At 43.1% G+C, this 22,662-nt stretch overlaps 1 protein-coding gene across 3 annotated transcripts in view; it reads left to right on the top strand.

Annotated features, from left to right (window-relative positions):
- The window catches only part of CADM1 (cell adhesion molecule 1), a 326,949-nt gene that overhangs the window by 712 nt on the left and 303,575 nt on the right, over nt 1-22,662 (top strand). The window lies entirely within an intron of this gene.

Here is a 22,662-nt window from a genome sequence, read left to right as displayed (position 1 = left end):
CCCACCGCCCCCTCCGCCCGGCTGCGGGTCTCCTTGGCCGGGCTCCAGGCAGGGAAAGTTCCCCGGGCCCGGCCCCACGGGGGGGCGGTTGTTGTCGCCGCCTCTGCGGGAAGAAGCCGGGAACCCGCAGCCCGCCTGACCCACAGCGTCCTCCGCCGCGAGTGGGGACCCCGGATTTCCAGGCTGCCTGTCATTTTCGGCAGCTCGGGGGTGGTGGAGGGAGCGTTCGCGGCCTCTGCGGCCAGGCGGGCACCCTCCGGGCCTCCGGGCGTCCCCTGCGTGCAGAGCTGTCTTGGGAATTTGCCCAGGGGCGGCTCTGCGCGCCCCGCTCCTTCCCTGAAGATGCGGAGCACTCGGCTGGAGCACGCTGTTTGGCTGACCGTGTGCCGGGCGCGTTGGCGCGGTCGGGAAAGAAGAGGGCAGTGTTTGCTTTTGCTAACAAAAGGGAGCTGGAGCTCTTCCCCAGCGGAGAGACCGGCAGTGCTGCACCCTGCCTCCCCTTCCCACCACCGCCGCGCTTGCTGGCCGCGCGGCGTCCCAGCGCCCCTGGCCGCCTGCTGCGGGCTGGGAGCAGGGAGCCGGGACTCCAAGGCGCAGGGCCGCGGGGGGCGGGTAGGTGCAGGAGGGGATGCAGCAGGGCTCGGCGCCTGCAAAGCCCCTCCTCGCAGCTCGGAAGCCGCAGGACCCGCGAGCAACAAGTGGCGGAGGACACCGAGAGCTCAGCCCCCACCTGCGGAGCCCCCGACCCGGGCGGGTGCAGCGCCGGGGCCAGCGTGCCGCTCCCGGGGTGCCTCTCCGCTTGGGCTGTGCCTTTTGTTTACACGCTAGAGGACACACAGTTACATAAACACCGCAGGAGACACGCTGTAGGAAATGGGGAGATCTGGGGGTGCTAGCTTTGGATTTGGGGGGATGCCGGGGTGGTTGCTTTCCCCCCACTCCTCAAGACAGGCTTGCAAGGGAGCTCGACTTGAGGAACCTATCGGGGATCCATAGAGGTGGGAATCTGGCGGCAGCTTCAGTTCCAGAGCTGAGGATTTTTTCTTCCATGCCACTGCCTCCGGATGTTGTTTATGTGTTTTTGCACTGTCAATTCTTAATTTATGAGTTACGAGATAATTGGGTTCAGCCGATGCCGGTGTGGTTACAACTTCATTTCGGGTGATGTCTCTGACTCGATGGGTTCAATGAAATGTTCCTGAAAGAGATCCCTGGTTCTGCTGCATTGTAAAAAGCGCCAGTGTCGGTTAAACGTGAGCGTTACAGGCTCGGTAACTGGCGCATAACAGAGGCAACAATAGACTTGTATTGGCTGCAAAAAAAAAAAAAAAAAAAAAAAAAAAAAAAAAAAAAGGCGGGGAGGGGACAAGCGCTGGTCGGGATATTGTCTTTGGACTAAAAATGGGAGCCGTGCAATGCCGCTTGCCAGCAGAACAGCATCAGATTATACCTCCTCTGTCCAGCCTGCTCATTGAAGGCTCCCGGTAGTAGCAACAGTACTGTATTTGTAACTATCTCGCGGTAAGAAGTTGCCTTCCCAGCGAGGGCTATATGCTGACTTAGAAAGGAGCGGTCTGGAACTCAACCGTGCATGTCAAAGCTACAAGAAAATTCTGTTGCCAGTTGCCATGGAAGCAGCTTCCTGCTCCTGTGTACATCCCTGTTTGTACGCTGTTATCAGATTGTGTTCAAATTAGAAAGTAATTGGGTTTGATTTGTAGTGAGGGGGTGAGGCGCCTTTCTTTAAATCTTTTTTTTTTTCTTTTAATGCGTTTTTTGGTGCTGAGTTAGAGAAGGGGTCTTGGCCTAGCCCCCAGGTCCTAGTCCCGGAGAGTAGATTTCAGGTGGGGACCAGGGGACTTCTCTTCTTTACTCCTCTTAGTTTAAGCTTTCTCAGAGACCTCCAGTTCCTACTCCCAGGATTAAAGAAACCTGTTGGCGTTGCCTTTTAACTTCATAAACCTTGTTTCATTTACAGCCTTGCTGGAATAGCCATCAAGGGCCATTGTGCAGTGGGTCCAGGTTCTGTCTTCCCCTGTAACTGAATCCATTTATCCTCTGGAGAAAATCTCTCATCCCTCCTGTGGTGTTTGGATGAAATGGATGTTAATGAAATGCAGCTACAATGGGCTTGTCAGAGCTCACTCCTCAGTGTAAATTACGCCCGTTTAGTTTGGGATGCTTGCCTGATGGTGTTTCTGACCCCCAGTGAACCCGTGGTTGATCACCCTCCTCTTACATTTTCAGCAGTAGAGAGGATGGCAAATGGGTGGGGATGTGTGGTGGTGCTGGGAAGCCCAGGAACTGAGTTTTTGCTTGTCGTGGCCTGTTGGGGCTTGTGTACTGGGGATAGGGACTTTACAAAAGTGCCGCCCTGCTATTGTCGCCTTTCCCTGCATCAAATCCAATAGCTGCGGGAGGGACTTGCACTTGTCCGTGATAGCTTTGATAAAATATCCTTCATTTAATGCCACTTTATATTTACAGTGTGTCACTGGAGACGCACAAGGCTTCATTTAGTGACTTGTGTGACGAGACAAGCTTGCATTATTTGCCTGGGACATTTTGGAGGAACAAGAGACCCATTGAGCAATCTTTTGAAATGAACAAATACGAAAAAAGGGGCGAATAAAAGAGCAGGCAGTTCTCCGGAACAAAGAGCTTTATTCATATGGATGTTGTACATGCTTTATCCAGTTTTCCCAATGGCCCTCCTGGTAAAGGCGAGTGGGACAGGGAAGAAGCCAAGGCAGGACACTGGCGCTTCCTCTCTTTTTTCCTGACTTCATATTCTTATCTGACTTTGCCCTCGACTCCCTGGACTCCCTGCCTGCTCTGCTCAGCTTGCTCGGCTCCCTCTAAAACCCCAGAAGGTAATGGGTTCCTGGGTCTAAAAAGGAGATTTTGAAATCCTTTCTCCTAGCTCTGAATTACAGCGGAAGAAAGTGCTAGTAGCTACCTGTTGAGATGGATGGTCTTCGGCGGATATATCGGTTGAATGGAAAGAGATGTCACTTTTCTGTGACATGTGTCAGGAGGTGGTTGATAGTGAATGTCAGATGGGTAAGAGGTCTTGCAATTATAATATTAGCCTTACTATTTATTTTTAAAGAAATGCTGTGAAAACTAAAATCCAAAATTTTCATGATCATGAATGGTGCTCTTGGAGTTTTCAGTGACTTTTGCCCACACCTGGTACATTTTGGCCTTATTATACATAAGTGAATTTTTATTATTCCTTGGCCTATATTGCTAAGTGATTTTCAGGCTTTAAAAACTTGATAATATTGCTGTGAATATAAACTCAATCTCTCAGTTTCTGTATGTGACATATTAATGCTTAATTGGCCACTTAGAATTTACATTTTAAAAATGGTTTTGTGTGTGCCTGTGTGTTTAACGGAAGGCCCGTTTTTATGCAGGGGGATCTCTTAAACTGCACCAAACTAATCAATGTTATGATTTGAATGGAAATTTACCAGTATATAAAGAAATTTTATAAAAAATAAATCCAAAGGATTCAAATGTTGTATCTCTTTCTTGGGAAGAATAGTACTGACCATCATGCTGGGCATTTTCAACTGAAAATCCAGCCTAGAAAGGAGAAATCACACAGCGACATCTGTTGCAGAATTGAAAATTTGCTGCTTCTAGTTGCAAGCAATTAGTCCCATATACGCACCTAATGGTATCAGCCTGTGTGTGTGTGTGTGTGTGTGTGTGTGTACTCACACATATATGTATGTATCCACATGCATATATGTATATATATGGACGTATACAGAAGCTCAGCCAGTGTTCGTAGTCACATTTAAAATTATTTAATAGATAATATAACATTTTAATGCAAAGTTCTTTTTCTTAATATCACCTGTTGAGGAACTAGAGATTCTTATAATCATGGAATTTTTGAAAGGGGAAGGATATTAGAAATCATGCGGCAACGTCTCATTATTTTGCAGTGAGGCAGCCAAAGCCCAGAGAGGGAGGGACCGTGCTTACCGCTGAACTGAGGCTGAGTTAGCTGTGCTTCCAGGATAGGGAGCTGGTCTCCGGAGAGCCAGCCAGTCAAGCTTCTCTTCCACCTCCCAGCAGGGATGCCCAGTAAGGGATATGCATCGTGGGTAGATGGTATCTCGGGTAGGAAGGGTTTGTATTCTGAAGGCAGCAAGAGTAATTATTGCTCTACGTAATAAACCGATGGATCAGAGGTGTGACCTCTGGGAAGAAAGGACCGGTTTTTGTTAAGGTTGTCTTTCGTGTTGACAAATCATTCTGAAGCCTCTGGACGTCATGTGGCAGCCACACGTGAATGTTGTTGTCCAAAGCACCTGAGTAGAGGAGAGCTCTGGATGTGTGTCCCGGTCGTTTAAGTCAGATGCGTGAAAACTAGGCTTCACAGAAGCACAGAAGCCTCAGCTTTAGACTTTTAACCTTTCGTTTTGTCATTTCAAGGAGTCCTATTAACAGGAGAACTGGTTCCACATAACTAAAGAAAAAAGGAAGGGTCCTTAAGTCAAGAACAAAAACACATCTTGATTTTCTTACCAGGTACTTGTCCCTTTCCGTTAAGGCTGGGAGAAAGCTCAGAACAATTTTTTTTCTTAAAGAAAAAATTACTTTATTGTTGCAAGCTGACCCCCCTTTTTTTTAAACATCGATCATATTTTCTTTATTTTTTCACTTTATTATGGAAAATTTCAATTATACACAAATGTAGAGAGAATGCCATAATTAACCCTCTTTGCAGATCATCAGGTTTTGTACTTATCCACCCATGGTCCATTACCTTCTGTACACCTTCTCCCCTTCCCAGATTATTTTAAACAAATCCTGGACATCCTATCATTTCTTCCATAAATTACTTTAGAATGAATTTCTGTAAGATACAGCTCTTCTTCTACGCCCATAATCACAGTATCATTAGCTGCATGTACATTTTATCCACTGGTATACAGATTTTTATCCTACTCTTGCTTTACCCAGGAAGGTAGCGTGAAGGCTTGTTACAGTGGGTAGAAGCTGAGGCGGGAGCTAGAAAAGCCGGAGCCTGATTACTGCCTGCGCTGAGGAGACCTTTTCCTGTGGTTTGGTTTATTTTGAGCAAGGTTTTGTTTGGAACGGATAAGATGAGTTTTATTGTGTAAATATGGTTGTGTAAATATGCAGTAATTGTAGCTAATTCCTCAGTGGCGAGCTGTGGAAAACACCCTTGGTGAGATTGGCCATTTCTGGATGTGCTCATAATGAATACTTTCCACAGGAGGACTTCTGTAGGAAAGGCTAGTTTAGTTTGATGGCTGTGAGGTACCCTCATTCGGAATATTTTCCTCTAAATGTCCCCGTGGTATGAGTGCCTTTGCGTTTTGTAGCTATATGGCTTCAAAGAAAAAGATGTCTTTTCCCATTTCTAATTGGCTAAGTATTAATTTCAGCCTGTATTCTGTAACTGAAGTGATCAGAAAATGCCTTTGGTGTGGGAAACCCATACGGAGCTGTAAGTTTTGGGGCCTTATTTTTGTAGGATGGGGGTGCGGGGTGGTAGGAAGAGAAACTGTTACTCGTTTTTACTTTTCAGTATTTGCCCCATTAATTTAACGTGTGAATTTTAAATTTCAGCTAGAAATGTTAGAATGCTTCAATGTTAATTTCAGAACTTCTTTGGTTTCTCAGAAAATAGGTTGTTTCCATTTTCCAGGGTTCATGAAATGTGAGGTTTTGTGTGTGTGTGTGTGTGTGTGTGTGTGTGTGTGTGTGTGTCTGTCTTTTAAGAAGTTCCTTCTCAAATGTATCTAACGTGGACTATAAATCTGAAGCATTGGGGTTTTTGGTTTCTAGCCAAACAAGTAATTACACATGAGATGGTTTTGAGAGTTCCAAGCAGCCCTGGCCAAGGAAAAACCCGCCTCCTGTGCCCCTATTCTGAGCTGGCCACGGCACCAGAAAAGCACAAAGGAATGTCTACATTTAGGGTTTGGGGAGCGCCACCAAAATCGAATAAAAAGCCTTTGTTTGGAAACCATCAATGAAGGAAGGAACCCACTGGAATGTTTGTAATTACAAGTGGCACCTCCTTGTTTAAATTTCAGAAGCCACAGTTTCTTTTTCAGAGATTTAAATTGCAGGCTGTAGCCAGCAGCTGCTGTTGTGGTTAATGGGCACTTTCTCTTTGAAGATCTTCCCGTGCTGGTTCTCAAAAGCTTTGGAGCAGTTGGCCTTGAACTAGGGTTAGAAGAAAGGGAGATGGAGGTATTTATATACATGCACAGCAGAAGTGATGTGTGGCCTTTATTATTACTCAAAAGAGGAGCTTGGTGGTAAGGTTTTGAGAAAACTGAGCACTAAGAAAAAAAAAAAAAATCTCTTATGACTGACAGGTGTCTTGAATGGGGTGATTATCTTACGAGAAATGTGGGGTGGGGAAAAGTTTTTCTTTTAGTGGAACATAGTCATTTGACCCACCATTTTGATCTAGATATTTCAGAAATGTTAAATAGCCTTGAAATGAAAGTGCTCTGTTTCATATTTAAATGCTACTCAGTGTTTGATGTTGATATTCTAGTGGCATGGACTTTTAAAAATGCCTAGAATAAGTGGCTTGCTCTTGGCAGTCTTCCTTGGTAAGGTAGGCATTCTAAATCCTCTTGAGCCATCCAGCACTAGACGGCAGTGTCAAGTTGGAATTGTTATGAGGTCCCTGGAGGGGGTGGGGAGGAATCTCCCTAAAAACAAAGGGCTCCTGGGCCCCATCTCTCCCATTGTCTGTACCATATCTCCACTTGGCTAGGAATAATCTAGAAGTTAACATGTCAGAAATTGAACCTTTCATCTTAGATCTCAACTTTTCACAAAGTCTCCATTATTGCACGTGACACCATTGTCATCCCGGTCTCCAAGGCCCTGAAATTTGGAGTCTCTTTTTCCCCTCCTTAGCTTTCACCCTTGGACTGAAATAAAATGGGGCTGATTATTTCTCCATAACATTCTCTGGAAGCCTCAACGTCCTCTCCAAACCATGTTTTACTAAGCAGAAGCTCCCTAGCCAATTCCCCCCATCCCAGGCTCTCTGAGTCAGAATTTAAGTCCTCCTACCACAGCTGTAATTCTTTCCTGGACAGGATCAGGACACTGCCCTTGCAGAAAACCTAATCTCAAATTCTTGCTCCTTGCGTCAGATTCAAAATCCACATTGTTTTGTCTTAAGGTTGTTCCTTCCTCAATTGCTTTCTCACTCCTTCTCTAATTGCCCTCATTTCTTATTACTTTTCAGCCCAATCCCGATGAGACTGGAAGACTGGTGATTCTCCAGTGAAACCGAGGAAGAAAGTGGTTTCCCCTGATCAGCCTTCAGCTGGTTGCCTTTGCATAAAACTGCTCTCTGATCGGTTTTCCTCTTAACTGTTTTGGTTTATAATTGTAGGACGGCTGAATCTCCTTGCCCACCTTGAGAATAAACATCTTTCCTTTGCATCTTTCAGTTTAACTAACACGTGCTTATCTAAAATATATGCCCACACAGACATTTCCTTTTTCTGCTTTACAGGTGTATGCATGTCTTTCTTTCCAGTAAGCCACAAGGTATAGATATTGTTGCCATTATTTTAATGAAATTTTAAACCCTAGAATGCTGAAAGTGTATTGTGCCTATTTGGTAGTACGTGTTGGAATACAGGCATTTACTATAGCATGAAAATAGTGTAACTGAATTCACAAATTACAAGCTGGCAAAGTAAGACTTTGGGGCAAAACGTTAAGCCTTGAGGAGTTGGAGACTTTGGAAGGGTCAGAGTCAGAGAGCCTTGTCTGGCGCTGCTGACTTGGCATACATGAGATCAGCCCCTCTGAAGATGCTCCAAAAGATGCAACCTTAGAGGAGCATTTGGTGCTCATGTTTTCGGTGCATCAGTTGCTAAGAAGTACTACCCGGGAAGCCAGAAGGAAGTGCGCTAAAACCCACGTCTTTATTAGCTAACACTTTAAATAGCGTTGACTTGGGGAGCAGTGCTGTCTCACTAAACACAGGCATCTCTCCCATTGTGGCAGATCGCATTTTAGTTGATTACATAGAGGGTGAATTGTTACTGGCTTAAGAAAATAAATGAAATCTTTGTTTCTCAGTCTAACTGCTAAACTTGTTATCTGAAGGATCTTTTCAAAGCCTTTATCTGGTACTAATATCTGCCATGGTTCTTCCCTTATTCTTTTCCTCGTCTGGCATCCTTCCCCTGCAGAGTTCAGTTTTTGCTACTGGAAGGTTATACAGCACGATAATTCAGTGGTATGAACACTTGATTATCATGGAGTATTTGGGGGCGGTCTTGGGGGAAAAGGTTGTATGTCAAATGTGGTATGTATTTGGCTCTTTGCTGATTATCAGCCTGGGATAAGCCAAGCCATGCAGAAGTTACTGCACATAATCAGCTTCTGAATAGAAGAGGAACCCTGCTTCATTTCTCTTGCAGAAACCCTTACTTAAACAATGAAAACTTCAAAGATAGGGAGAAAAAAGAAAGTTAATTCAGTACTAAATTACTGCTCAAATGGTTTTATCTCTTAAAAGGTTCAAATAGAGATTAGCTTAAATGACACTGAACTTCACATTTCCTTGTGCATATCTTGTGCGCACACGTCATTGTGAAGAGACCTCTTGTCTCCTTTCTTTTAGTTTTGTTAGTAATCACGTGAATGTTAGTTGCTGTTTGTTTCCCTTTCCTGAAGCAAATCTCTCCATCTCTGGGCCAGCTTGGCAAGCAGAATACCCGGTCTAGATTACAGAACAGCATAAACCTAGTGCTTTGCTTAAGAGCTAAAAACAACAAAAACAACCTACCTTACAGGGTGTTAAAAATAAAATAAGATCACATGTATGAATGTCCTTGAGAAGGAAGTATTTTATATATATATGGCTTTCAGTAAAACAGCCACGGTTTAGTGATGGGGGTTATGTTTCTGACTACTACCACTGCTAATCACGTTTGTAAATCCCTCACACGTTTGAGAATATTGAAAAATTCTGTGCTGAAAGGATTAATTCAGGATGTACTCAACTGTCTCTAAGGTGAAACTGAAGAATAAAGTGGCAGTAAGATTAAGATCCTACCCGGAGTTGAATGTTTTTTGGAAGTAAATGGAATTATCCAGTCACCTTGGAGAAATAGACAGTGATTATAATCTCTAGTGTCTGGGCCTTTTAACACAGACAGGACTTTATGATTTTACTTACCCCTTATATTTTATATACTATATTTAAATCAAGTACTTGTATTTCTGCAGCTAACCCATAAGGCACTTGGAAGGAAAATGAGAATTTAAAAATTATTGTTAAATCAAGTGTCTGCTTTTATACCAGGCATTGTGTTTGGTGCAGTTATAGTTGGGTGGGTTGATTCCTGAGGGATACAATTGGTTTTCTCAACTTTTACTTTGAAAACTCTCAAAACGGCAGGAAAGTTGAAAGTATAACAAATGCTTGTACACCCCTTACTTAGATTCATCAACTGTCAGCATTCTGCCCGTTTGTTTTATCTCTAGCTCTCTAAACAATGTATCCACACATGTCTTTTTGTTTTTTTCTGATCCATGTGAAAGCAAGTTACAGGCATAGTGACACGTCACCCTTGAATACTTCAGAACCAGTCTCCTGAGAATAGGGACATCTTCTCCCACAACCTCATTACATTCAAGAAATTTAATATTCACCAATATTATTTGATGTCTAGTCCATATTCAAAGTTCCCCAATTTTCTCAGTAATATTCTTTATTTATCTGTGTTTCTTTGTCTTCCCTGATCTAGACTCCACTGGAGATCACACACTGGATATGGTTTTCATGTCTCTTTTTCTTTTAATCTAGAACCATTCCCTCGCCCTCCACTTTTGTTTGTTTGTTTGTTTGTTAAGGTTCTTTTAAGGAGTGTGTGTGTGGGATGTCTTTCATGGTGTTGACATTTTGTTGAGTCCAGATCTACAGCTTTGTGGAATGTCCCACGTTCTACAGTTTGTTTGCTTGTTTCCTCCTAGTTTGATTCAGACTGTAATTAATCATAGGCAGGAACATGGCACAGCTGATGTTGCCACCTTTTAACATCACATCAAGAGCAACATAATAGCAGTTTGTCCTAATTTTAGCAGTGGCAAGTTTGATCCCTTTGCTAACTGTAGGTTTAGTACTTGGTTGATGTGGATTTACAGATGACTCCACTTTTGTCCCTTTGTCATTAATAAGTAATTTGTGGGATATTTTGAGATTGAAGATCCTGTTCTCAAACACTTCATCTAGTGGTTTTGGCGGCATTGATAAACCTTGTCTGAATCAAATATTACACCAGTGTTTATAAAATTGTGCTTTTTCTAATTGTCATTCCCCTGTATTGGGCAGAGGACTTCTTGAATAAAGAAGAGCTTGCCTTTCCCCCATCCTCTCCTTTTTATTTGAAAATCACAGTGGACTCATACATTTAAAAATGTTTCAGTGTGATAATATTTCTTTACCGTCAAATTTGGCTAAAGGGAACCCCTTCAGTCTGGCTCTTGTATCCTTTTGACATAGCTCTGTTAATTTTAAAGTTCTTTATTATTTTATGTCACAAGAAGATGTCTAAGCTCACCTTGTATTTTCCCTGCTCCAGATCTGGAATCAGCTATTTCTGCGAGAAGCTGTGGTTCCTTTCAGTGGGCAGCTGGTATTTAGATACCAAAGAGTTGTGCTCATTGCGATTGACTTGTTTCAGTGGACAGAACTAGGAGATTACATGTATATTTATTATTATATAAATAAATGTATTTCTATTTATATATATCTGAATACATTTAAAATTTATGCTTATTCATTTAAATCATGATTTCATACTGATGTCTTCAATTCTATTGTAAAACTAAGGTTCTCTCTCCCCTTTTCTCATTCCTTATTTGTGCTTTTTTCCCCCACAGTGAGAACCTTGATTCCCAGCCATATCAGTGTCTTATAATTAATGCAAAAAATAGATTTGGAATTACTCCACAGAGAATACTGTAGACAACAAAACTGTCAAGTGAAGCTCAAGATTTTTGCCATTCTTTTTTGCCTTTAAAAGAGATCCAGTGAAGGTTGACGGTCAGAGTACTGTGTTCACAAGTGCCAAATTAGTGCCTTGTGTGTGTGTGTTATCAATGAGATGTATACTAAGGATCATTAATTTCTGTTTCTATTCAGTTTTAGTGTTTTACCTATCCTTGTTGATTTAAGTTTATATGTCGAACATGTAAATCATTACCATGGCTCAAAAATCAAAACTGTGTAAAGAAGTGTCACTCCCTTCCCTGTACTTCCTGGCCCATTCCCACCCACCTTCCTGTAGTAGCCAATTTCATTCCTTTCTCATGTATCTTTCCTATTTTTCCTTTGAAAAAACAATAGGTAGTGTTCTCTGTTTTCATACTTTTCCATAAACCGTGTTAACATCTGCCTATAATGTCTTTTTTTTTGGCGGTACGCGGGCCTCTCACTGTTGTGGCCTCTCCCGTTGCGGAGCACAGGCTCCGGACGCGCAGGCTCAGCGGCCATGGCTCACGGCCCCAGCCGCTCCGCGGCATGTGGGATCTTCCCGGACCGGGGCACGAACCCGTGTACCCTGCATCGGCAGGCAGACTCTCAACCACTGCGCCACCAGGGAAGCGCCACCGTGTTCTTTACTTAACCAAAGTAAATGTGTCCTAGATACGCCACGCTCTCTCAGCCTTTTTGTATGTCACCTCCTCCTCCTGAAGCATGCTTATCTAGATGGCTGATTCCTACATATCTTTCGAGATCCAGCTCCCAATTTCTCAAGGAAACTTACATGACCTCTCAGGTGGGTTAGGTGCCTTTTCTTTGTGCCCCTCTTCTGTACTTCCTTAGGGGCTTTCCCAGACTTATCTTCTTTCTTCCTGTTAAACATCTTTCTCCAAATTGCCCCAGGTTTCCTCTCTATACCTGTGCATTTCGTACTTGTCAAACTTGTTTTCACCAACAGAAATGCCCCATCCTCTGATCTTCTATATCAGCATGTTTCAATCCTGTGCGTACATAAGACCCAAGTCCAGTGCTGCTTTTTCAAATCTTAACGTACTTTCCAGCCTGAATGTAATGTTTTCCTTTCAACTTCTTTTACAATTTCTCTAGCCATCCCATGATATTTAACACTTCTTACATTATCACATGTTGACATGTGTCCATAGGTAGGTGTCTCCTAGCCTTTCTACAGGAGGGACTACTGCTTATTCATCTTTGTATCCTTAGCAGCATGAAGTTAATGCCCTACACATAGTATGTGTTCAGTAAACATTTGTTAAAGCAATGAATGAATTGGAAATTAGGTCTCCATTGCCCATGAAATCATCAGCATAAATGTGAACAGAGAACATGGTGATAATAATTCAGTCTTGAAAAGCAGTATAAAGATGCATCACTCCAAAGGTCGTTTATTCACTCACCATTTTCCTGTTACACAATCTGATTTCCAATACGTATATAGCCTATCTTTTCTCATTTGTCATGAATACTGGTAGTTGGGGTTTAGAATTTGCACGAGGCCTTTGTGTATGAATTTAATTTAGTGGTTGTCTAGTTATCAGCTTTTAGAACTGTAATTCTTAGTAAACATTGTTTGTTCTCTCTTAATGGATGAAGGGCTGTCACTGTCTGATGTTTTCATAGCCTGAAGGACTGACCTCTAGCGTGTTTGATCATACTTGGTTGTTGGGTAGTCGTTGGAGAGATTTAGATACCAGTAAGTAAGAGAACCTCTTTCCATTTACTTAATCACTGTACAGTCCTGGTATGGCTGGACTTTGTGTCATTGCTAGGGCCATACTGGCATGTTAGAGTTGAAGCAACAAACCAAGAAACTTCTCTCTGAGGCCATCTGTCCCTCTTCCCCTCAGTTTTCATGAAAGCCTTGTCTTAAAACGGATATATTCTCAGGAGAGGCATGGTACACATAGGAAAATTTAAACCTCAGGGTAACAGTTTTCCTTGTACAGTAATAAAGATATACGTGGAGTCTGTGGCTTCAGGATCAAAAAATAGATCACAGTTGTTGGATCAAACATGAGAAATGGCTTGTTGCTGTGTTTTAAAAAAATGAGATGGGTAGGGCAGTCTGTTTTGTGGAGATGCTTCCACTATTTGTGTGACTGGATAGTTGGTGCTAAATAAGACCGTGGCAAAGCTAAGCTTATAAAGTTAATTGCCTACAACTGATCTAGTTTTAAACAGAAAGATTTCCTGTTGTTCTTCCATGGAAGTTGGGAGAGATTTCATATGCAGGCGGAGGGAGAGAGAGTTTGCTAATGTTACCTTTTAACTTAGGAGAAGTTTGGAGTTTGTTCTTTCCTGTGAATATAGAGGTGGAACCCACTCTAACCAGAGTTTATTGCTGTAATATTTTGTAAATGCATTTGTGACACTGATAAATCTGACCTTGTCGAGGCGTTTTTGAAGGGGAGGGGTGGCTAGCCTTTTTCTCACCGTCGTAAGTGATGTCTGCTCAATAACTCTTAACTACCTGACAGTATTGGGAGGGGAGGAGGACCTATCATAACTTGTCTTTATGGCCTATTTCTAAAGTGTTTCCTTCATATTCACATCCACCCATTTAGACTTCTCTTCTCCCTGCCTAAGGCATGCATCCAGCCTAGGCTGTGTTTGGTGCTTTAAATGCTTTGAATTATGGGGAATCATAGCATTTTATCGATGCTTCCCTTGTAGCTATACAGCTCTCTATTGTCTTAGGTTACACAGCTTGCATTTCTTAGGCATCGTGTGTGGATTATTGCAATTAGTTGAGGTTTTGAGTGGAATGACATATCTTCCTTGATTTTGTGCCATGTGCCATCTTCTCTTTCTTGGTAGACGCTTTTTCAGAGATTGCCTTCTTAAGAAATCTTCAAGGCAGAGGAATTAAACCCTTCCTTTCCACTATAAATCTTGGTAAATATATCTTTATCAGTGTGACCTACTGTCAAGTAAATAATGATGTGATAGCGATGTTCACAAAAAATTATATCTTTGAAATACACATTTTGTCAGTGTGTTAATATATAATATATGATTGGTATTATCCAAGAAAAGGAAAAGATTAGTAAGTCAGTTTCTTCTAGAATTAGGTGGCTAACGCTTCAAGCATTCTAGTTAAAAACAATTGCTTCTGGGTCCTGTTGGCTGCATTGCTTATTTCATTATTCTGGTCATTTGCATGCAAACAAGTTGATGATTCTTTAAATAACCACCATGTTCAGTCTTCTTTTCCTCTTGAAATGTTATTCCTCCAGCACTGTATTGCATTCATGCAATGGCATGAATCTGGTGCAAAAAGAATTTCAGGCTAAAGAAGTAGCAGAACTTTCCTTCACCTTTATTTTTTTAACCAAAAATGATGTTTCAGTTTTATATTAATTTAGCCATGATGACATCCCTTTATCCTTGTTTCATAAGGTGAGTGCATACAGAGTTATGCTTTAATAGAATATTTTTCAAGGTCTTAGGATATTTTTAAATGAGGTCATCACCTTCAAGATTTTGGCCTGAACTTTCCATGAACTAAAGGAGGAAGAAAAGGATAGACTAAAAAAAAAAAGATGAATATATAATCTACTTATAATGGAATAACTGATGAGAGTTAAATTCATTTTATAACATTTATCTGGTGCTAGTTCCCAGAGCACTGTACCATTTCAGCAAGATAAGTTCCACATTTATACGTTGGATCTCTATAGGAGGCCCTTTGAAAAAGTGTTATACTCTTTTAAAAAAAGGTTTGAAAACCACAGATCTAAACAGAATGAGTCCTTCAGGTTCAAAACAACAAGGCTGGAGAGAATGAGCCCTGGTTCCTGAGATCACGTCCGCGCTGAGGCCAAAGTCATAGGCAGTAACAAGGAATGCTCATCTACCTCATCTTTCCTTTCCTCATATTGTCTTTGGGGTCCCCGAAGGTGTGACCGTGGCCACAGCAGAGGACTGGATAAGGAGCTGAGATTTCAGATCACTGTCATCTCTGTCTTTCTATCAGAGGGATATAAAGAAGGGAGCTAACATGGAGTTGGAGTGTAGAAGGCTTTTCATTTAAATGAAGTCTCGAAAACACAGGGAAGATTTCCACCCAGAAAGAGGTGAGGAGAGAGGACATTCCAGGTTGAAGGAGAACCACATGAGTAAAGGCTTACAGGTAGGAAAGCTAAAATGGCATGTGAGAGATGGGATTAGCAAAAGATAACTGGGGGCCAGATTGTGGAAAAACTTTGACAGCCAAATTTAGATTTAATTCTGGATGTCATTGGGAACTATTGAAGGGATTTTGAACAGGGAAGTAATGTCAGATTGGTGCTCTAGGACTATGAATCTGGCAATGGTTTGTGATCAGATTAGAAATGAGAGATCGGTTAGAGGTATAATAGTTCAGGTATGACTTTATGAAAACTTGAATTAGGGCAGTGGAGGAAGAATGGAGGTGGAATTGACTGGAGAATGGGGATTGAGGGAAAATAAAGACTAGAAACGAAGGCAGGCTTTGGTTTGGAACTTGAGTGGCTTAGGAGAGTGGCTGTTCCGATGAACAGAAATCAGAATATCATGGTGGGCTTAGTAAGGGAAGACAGTGAGCTTGGTTTTGGACATGTTAAACTTGAGCTACCATTAGAACATAGTAGAAGTGTTCAGAAGGTCACTTGAAATGTGATACTCGAGTTTAGGAGAGAGGCTGAGAGTAGAGCTAGAGATACAGATTTGTAAGTCATCTGTAAAGAGTTCATAGCTGATTCTACATGAGGCATTGACTCAGTTACTTATTTGATACACATGTACTGAGATGCCTGATGTGTGCCATTGTGTTAGGTGCTGGAGAGGAGTGTATGAGGGATCCTGAAGAGGGTCATAGAGGTAGAACCTTAAGGGAGGTTTGTTTTTAATTTTTTTAATTCTTTATTTTTTTGCGGTACGTGGGCCTCTCACTGTTGTGGCCTCTCCAGTTGCGGAGCACAGGCCCCGGACGCGCAGGCTCAGCGGCCACGGCTCACGGGCCCAGCCGCTCCGCGGCACGTGGGATCCTCCCGGACCGGGGCACGAACCCGTGTCCCCTGCATCGGCAGGCGGACTCCCAGCCACTGTGCCACCAGGGAAGCCCGAGGGAGGTCTGTTTTTAGCGGACAGGATAAGGAACTGTGCTGAACTAGTCAGGACTAATCAGAGGACTGGAGATTAATGCTGCGGAAGGGGGAAGGAGTTGTAGGCGGGGTTGATGTGGGTTGGAAGTCTGTTAACTAAGTTGCTGAAGAGTCTTGAAGCAGTAAGGATTGTCTTGAAAGTGAATGAACTCTGGGGAGGAGGTTGTATAAGAATGAAATTAGGTAACTTAGCCAGTCACACAGCTAGGCTGTTGGAACGCTTATTTGATTCCCGATTCCAGGTTTTTGGACTGGAAGTACTCCAGTGAGTCCGGTTCTCATTGTAGTACACTGGTACATCACACTGTCCCTTACCACTCATTGTATAGGGGACTGTGAGAGCCTGTTCGGTCTGTCCGTAGGACTCAGAAGGTTTAATTACGATTCTAGAGGTTGATGTTGAATAAAAAGCACATTAACGAACCTCACAGTTGTCCTTGTATTTCACGTAATGAGTGACAGCTTTGGCAGGCTTAAGCATGGAGGCAGGATGGATAGAAGCTGTTTTTCTGGAAGTGTGCTTCTTTAACAACCACCATCAGAGAACAAAAACAAATCCTAGTGCAGGGCGGGAAGCCCTTTCAGGATGGCAGGAAGAATCTAGGTCAGCTTAATGGCAACTCCGATTTTTTTTAGGTAGATGAATGTTTGCTACCCTGGCTTTCAACGAGCTGCGTGAAGTCCAGAAGGACTGGGCATGGTTCCTTAGTGCATATTAGTCAGCAGGCGGTCACGAATTAAATTGATGTGTGGCAGCATTTTGGTTTACATTTGACTGGTGTGAGTGTAGCTCAGGCCAATATGGCAGTCTGCTGAGTTGTAGTCTGCATTTCCTTAAGTCTTCCACGTAAAAGGTAAAGCCTTGTGGAATTTTTGCACGTTACCTTTAGGACCTGACAAGTCTCCTCCTCTAGGTAGAATGATCAGAATGGAACTCAGTTGAGCAGTGGAGTGCTGAAACTTTTCAGCTGTGTGTCTCCAGTGCTTTCCAGTAGACCTTCCTGTGATGACGGAAGGCTGCTGTATCTGTGCCATCCAGTAGTGTAGCCACTAGCCATATGTGACTATTGGGTGCTTGAAATGTGGTTCGTGTAACTGAGGAGCTGAATTTTTAATTCTCTTTAATTTTAATTAACTTAAATTTAAATAGCCCCATGTGGCTAGTGGCTACCATGTTGGACAGCATAGCTCTAGACTAAAAAGTAAGAAGCCAAATTCTCATGCTTATCATTATTGGAAGAGGGGTTGGGTGAGGGTGTTGACTTCATGCCAAATTCAGTAGATTTGTATTGAATCTTGGACTCAGCTACTGTGGGTCTCCAAATTGTGTATTTTTCTCTACTCTCGCTTGCTTTTCATACCTAAAAGCTTCTAGAATATCTTAATTTTTCTTTCTTCATTTGAAGAATTATCCCTTTTGGCCCTAGAGGGATATAGCTCATCTAGTGCACAGATTAATAGCTCTAGCTTTGTCCTTAGAAGGGTAAATCTTGGAGGTTACTGTTACGTGACTGTACTGCCGTATGCCAATTCACATTGTTATCTTTTCTTTTTTTTTTTTTTGGTTGATGCCGAAAGTGAGTGAAATGTGAAAAAAACATTCTTCATTTTAAATAGTTTTGACTGCCAGGTTAAGGCGACTCTTAAGTGGAGTTTCATGAGGTCTGGCCATAGTAACTGCTTTTAACTTGATTTAAAGTTCTTAAACATTCTGAATTGCTTCACCTAATCTTTTTATACTGACGTACAATTTTCAGGCTCTTTTTTATTTTCAAATCCGTAACTGACAGCTGCTCAACACCTCATTCAAATAGTTTTAAGAGTTTTAGAGAAAAGTTGGGACAGGCTGGATTTACTGGCATCAGTTGGATTGAGATATTGTGGATTTAAAGATGATAGAGAAGGAGAAAGAAAAATATGAAATAATGATTGCATGTTCACTGCTTGCCCAATGACGGTGATTTGGAGCCTAATAACCAGCAAAACTGAGAGATAGCAGAAGGACATTGGCATTCACTTTCAAAACTTAACATAAGGAATGAATATCCCATTTGGAAGCAAATTTTTCATGTGTGGTCCCATTCGTTTTATGACATTTTAAAGAATACTGATGCACAGAAATGCACGTATACCAAAAACTGACTACAAACTTTTTCTTGAAATATATTCTACAGATTCTGAGACTGTAAACTCCCAGAAGGAGTGAACTCTTTAGGGGAATCTGTGATGTCTAGTGCACAGCCAGCATTTCTCAAGTGAAATTGACCATTTTATAGAAGAAACAAGATCGTGAGATCTCCCACCTTTACTTCCCGTGACAAATGGAACCTACTCCATGACTCAACTCAAGAAGGCTCTGTGCTATAGTGAATATAAAGAAACTATAGGGTGTAGTGTTTGTCCAAGAGTTAAAATTAATGTGACTATAAATTTTATCCTCAGCCTTTTAATGCCTTTTGAGTAAACGCTGCATGCCTATCTGTGTGGGTGTGGGTGTGGGTGTGGGTATGTGTATCCCCTACTGTGTGCTGGACGCCGTGATAAGTACTAGATTTACAAAGATGAATTTTATAGGGTTTCTTTCCTTCAGAGATTTATATTTTAGGTTCTTGTGCAGGAGATAGTGAAAATAACAATGCTACGTGCTCAGACCCGTAACAGACATCGTTTGGGAGTGTTACAGAAGAAGGAGGAGTACCTACACACAGTATGGAGACTTAGCCTCAGGAAAGACTTTCAGGGGGCCCTTGAGTTGGGACTTGAAAGATTGATAGGAGAGAGCCATACAGATGGTATTAGGAGTTTTTCCAGGTAGAGAGAGAACATGTGGACAGATGTGGAAGCCTAAAAAGCATGGGGGATTCTGGGAATTGCAAATCGTTTGGCATGGCAGGGGGAAAAAGCCTTTGAGGATGCAGCAAAAGGCGAAGCTGGGGAAGGTACATGGGAGTCAGATCATGGAGGATCAACTTAGTGTTGAGGAGGAGCTGAAGCTTTATCCCAAGGAGGGTGTCAGTAGCAGGTGGGGAGAATCGAACTGGCTGTGTGTGGAATGGATTGGGGAGATTAGAAACCAGAGGTCAGAGAGCATTTAAGGAGAAGCTGAGGGGGAGTAGCTGGGATTACGAGGGCCTTAGCTAAGGTATCTGATGTGTAGTTTGGGAGGAGTTGCTTTCAGGATATATCGAAGAGGGTAGAATTTCATGACTGAATGAGGAGTGAGAAGAGGGCGAGTCTAGATCAAGTTCTGGCTTGGCCACCCAGGTGAGTGATAGGTACACTAGTCAAGACAGAGTTTAGAAGGTGGACAAGACTGGGGATTGAAGATGATGTGCTTAGCTTCAGAGATGGCTGTGGCATGTCCAGGTGGAGGTATCTAGCAGCCCTCTCCAGTACTCAGTGGAGCCATGGCTATGATGAGTTCTCCTAAGGAGAATGTATACACTGGGTAAGGAGAGAAGAGGCGTTCCAGGATAGAACTTGAGGGAACATTAACAGTTAAAGATAGACAGAAGATGATGAACCAGGGGCGGGAATGAAGAAGGAACTGTCAAATTTTGAGGAAAACCAGCAAAGACTTTTGTCTTGGGATCCAAGAGAGAAGAGAGTTCTAAGAAGGAGGGAAAAACACTGTCAAATGCTACAGCGAGGTCAGATTAGATAAAGGAGGCTGTTCGTGGACACGGCACTTAGGCATATAAAGGGGAGCTCGGCCTAACAATTTGAGTGCTGGGTGAGTGTGGAGACCAGATGGCAGTGGCTGGGGCAAATGGGGAGTGCAGAATAGGAGGTGGGAGAATAGACACGTTTTTTAAAATTTATTTATTTTTTGGCTGTGTTGGGTCTTCGTTGCTGTGCGCGGGCTCTCTCTAGTTGTGGTGAGCGGGGGCTACTCTTCTTTGCGGTGCTCGGGCTTCTCATGGCGGTGGCTCCTCTTGTTGCAGAGCACGGGCTCTAGGCGCATGGACTTCAGTAGTTGTGGCACGTGGGCTCAGTAGTTGTGGCGCACGGGCTTAGTTGCTCCGCGGCATGTAGGATCTTCCCAGACCAGGGCTTGAACCCGTGTTCCCTGCATTGGCAGGCGGACTCTTAACCACTGCGCCACCAGGGAAGCCCTGACATGTGTTTTAAGAGAGGTAGCTGATGAAGTTAGGGCGAGGGAGGAGGAAATGGAAATAAAGAGATGTAGGAATGAGGGAAATTTAAAAATATATATACTTTAAATTAGGGAGATTTGATAAGGTTTATATAAAAACCAGAGGGAGATTGAAGAAGTGAGAGTTGATCACTGAAGGAGTGAGGGCTGTGATGAAGGCCAGGCGGGGGGCATTGGCTTGGAGAGGAGGAGGGAGAGAGACAATTTTTCTTCTGAGATGGAGGTAATGGGAAAGGCCTTGAGAAGAAGGGTGGGTGTAAGCTGGACTGTATGTGGGAGGGCTGAGGACCCAAGAGACAAAGATTCTCCTTGGGAAAGTTGGAGCCCATGTTGTACCTGCTGACGCTGGATGTGATACCCACCAGGGTTCTTGGCCTTCCCCAAGCATTAGAAATTGACTAGAGGCCAGACAGGAAGTTCAGGCAGGGCTCTACTGGGGCTCCTGCAGCTGCAGGAGGGAGCAAAAACAAGTAACAGGTTCCCTTACTTGCTCCCAAGGCAGGGTGAGCGGGTTTCTTATATGGGGTGAGGGTAGGGGTGTGTCCACGGGTAGGGCCAGAGGGGTAGCTTAGGTGGTTTGCAGACCCTTTGGTGGTGTTGAGTACAGGGGGCATGTGCAGTACCCTGCTTTTGCTGCTGACATCGTTTTTGCTCTAGTTCTTCGGAAGTGGCAGTTGGGGTTTTTGGCCTTTCTGTATCTCATCCAGAATTTGCCCCAACTGCGCATGCAAGCAGTTATTTTTAGTCCCTTATAGTTTCTTTGTATTTTCTTGCTCGAGGAGACGTTTGTCCAAGTGCAAGCACTGCAGCAAAGGGTCTCAGGTCCTAGGTCCCAGCCTGTCTCAGATGGAGCTGGAGGGAGAAATGGGGAAGGTTTGAAAATACCTGCCCACTGTGGGAACTCAGAAGATTGTGGAGAGCACCTGGCTAAGGTTGGAAACCTCACATTGCGGCGACCTGACCGTAATCCCCCTGGCCTTGCCTCGGCAGCAGACGGAGTGCTCCTCTCTCCCAGATGGACGCTTTACTACTGAGGGGTCCTTGATTCTTTCTTCCCTTTTAGAGGGGCGGCAGGTCAGTACGTCACGGACATTTAGAGCCAAAGCGACTTCAGAGATCTACAGACTAGCCTCCGCATCTTATAAATCAGGAAACTAAGGCTCAGAAAAGTGAAGTGATTTACTCAAGTAAATCGAAGGCCAAGACTTGAGCCCCAGACTCTGACCAGCAGCACGGGGCTCTTTTCTGTATCCTTGCTGCCTCCTCAATAAGGATTATGAATAAATTCCACGCATTGTAAATGCTCTTAATATCCTATTTTGGACACTGGGAATCCAATGCCATTTTCTTCCTCTCTGCCAGGTTCAAGCAGGTATGACTATACTCTCAGCTACTAAAAATAATTAGGCTTATCTATTTTTTTCCTAAGTGGAGGTGATGTTTGATTAGATGAGAATATTATTTGGGACTTGTAAAAAGGTAGAGCTTAATTGGTGAAATGTTTGAAATTTCTAGTCTTAGCAACTGTCTAATTTGAAAGGTAGGTGGATTTATTCATTCATGCATATATTCATTTAAGTTTCAATTATTCCATATTTCTAGAGTAAGTACCTGCTAGGCGCCAGGCATTGTGATGATGTAGTAGCGCGAATACCCATATCTGTCCAAACGTCTGTTGAGAGTTAGCTCTCATATTATACCTTCCTCATCTAAGTTATCAAGTTTAATATCGGTAACTTGTGAATGCCTCTTTGGGGTATGCCATCTCCAACCTTACCCTAGAGGAGAACTAAGAAGCCGATAATAGATGTCTGTTGGATAAACACAGATTTGGCAGGAATGATTTAGTGAGGAGCAGGGGACCCTTAATTAATTACATTGTTTATAATACATTTTCTCCTTTGTTTCCAAGAATAAGAATTATTCAGCAATATGATTGATAAATAAAACATAAAAGGTCAGTTATGGTTGCCCTGGTAACTATATTTCTCAGTAAGTATTTTGTTTACCATGAAATGTGTCCTGGGTGATTTACTGTAAGTCAGACTCTGAATGTCATGACTTTTTGCATTTGCGTTTCTTATGCACTCATTTAGGAGTGACAGTTTTGTAGGGTTTTTTTTTTTTTTGGCGGTACGCGGGCCTCTCACTGCTGTGGCCTCTCCCATTGCGGAGCACAGGCTCCGGACGCGCAGGCTCAGCGGCCATGGCTCACGGCCCCAGCCGCTACGCGGCAGGTGGGATCTTCCCGGACCGGGGCACGAACCCGTGTCCCCTGCATCGGCAGGTGGACTCTCAACCACTGCGCCACCAGGGAAGCCCTGTAG

The sequence above is a fragment of the Neophocaena asiaeorientalis genome, unplaced genomic scaffold (assembly GCF_003031525.2).
Source record: "Neophocaena asiaeorientalis asiaeorientalis breed wild unplaced genomic scaffold, Neophocaena_asiaeorientalis_V1.1 scaffold479, whole genome shotgun sequence".
Taxonomy (NCBI): Eukaryota; Metazoa; Chordata; class Mammalia; order Artiodactyla; family Phocoenidae; genus Neophocaena; species Neophocaena asiaeorientalis.
The sequence above is the reverse complement of the archived record's forward strand: the minus strand, read 5'-3'. Positions and strand labels throughout refer to the sequence as shown.